At 41.1% G+C, this 508-nt stretch overlaps 1 protein-coding gene across 1 annotated transcript in view; it reads right to left on the reverse strand.

Moving 5' to 3' along the window:
• Positions 1-191, reverse strand: part of chuk (component of inhibitor of nuclear factor kappa B kinase complex) — a 16,022-nt gene extending 15,831 nt beyond the window's left edge. The window contains exon 1 of the mRNA XM_056470652.1: positions 1-191. This exon is cut by the window's left edge and continues 204 nt beyond it. The gene's annotated coding sequence lies outside the window, so the exon portion shown is untranslated.
• Positions 192-508: the final 317 nt, after the last annotated feature.

Below are 508 nucleotides of genomic sequence, written 5' to 3' on the forward strand. Positions count from 1 at the left end.
TAGTCTCACACGCCCCCAAATGTCAGCTTTCCATAACACTGGGCACGAAAAAAGACCAGATCGCAGTTGAAATTCTAAATAACTCAATATTTCTGGCCTGAATTATGATTAAATACAGTAGCACTGACTGGCTCACTTGTGTGATAACTGTTGTTGACGGCGGCCACGCCAGTCAGCTGCTACTCCAGTCAAAAGCGAAACAATTTCACCCATGCGCAGTACGTTAAAGACGCCAGAGTTTCTTGTGGCTGGTCTTGGATCGGTTGGTCACAATAACAGATGCCGTATGCATAGGGCAAAGTAAAGTTCTTGGAGCTGAACTCAGGACTGTGCGGTTACACAAGGAAGAACTTATCGTGAAAGCAATCTCGGTGACCTGAATTTCTTCAGATCTTCAAATAATAATTTCATGTGAACTGGAAAATGTGTTTCACAATTTTTCTCCTCACACCTCCTTTATTTGGAATAATGGAAACCTCTTTAAATAAGTATTTATTCTTAGTGAATT

Source organism: Danio aesculapii, chromosome 13 (assembly GCF_903798145.1).
Source record: "Danio aesculapii chromosome 13, fDanAes4.1, whole genome shotgun sequence".
Lineage (NCBI taxonomy): Eukaryota > Metazoa > Chordata > Actinopteri > Cypriniformes > Danionidae > Danio > Danio aesculapii.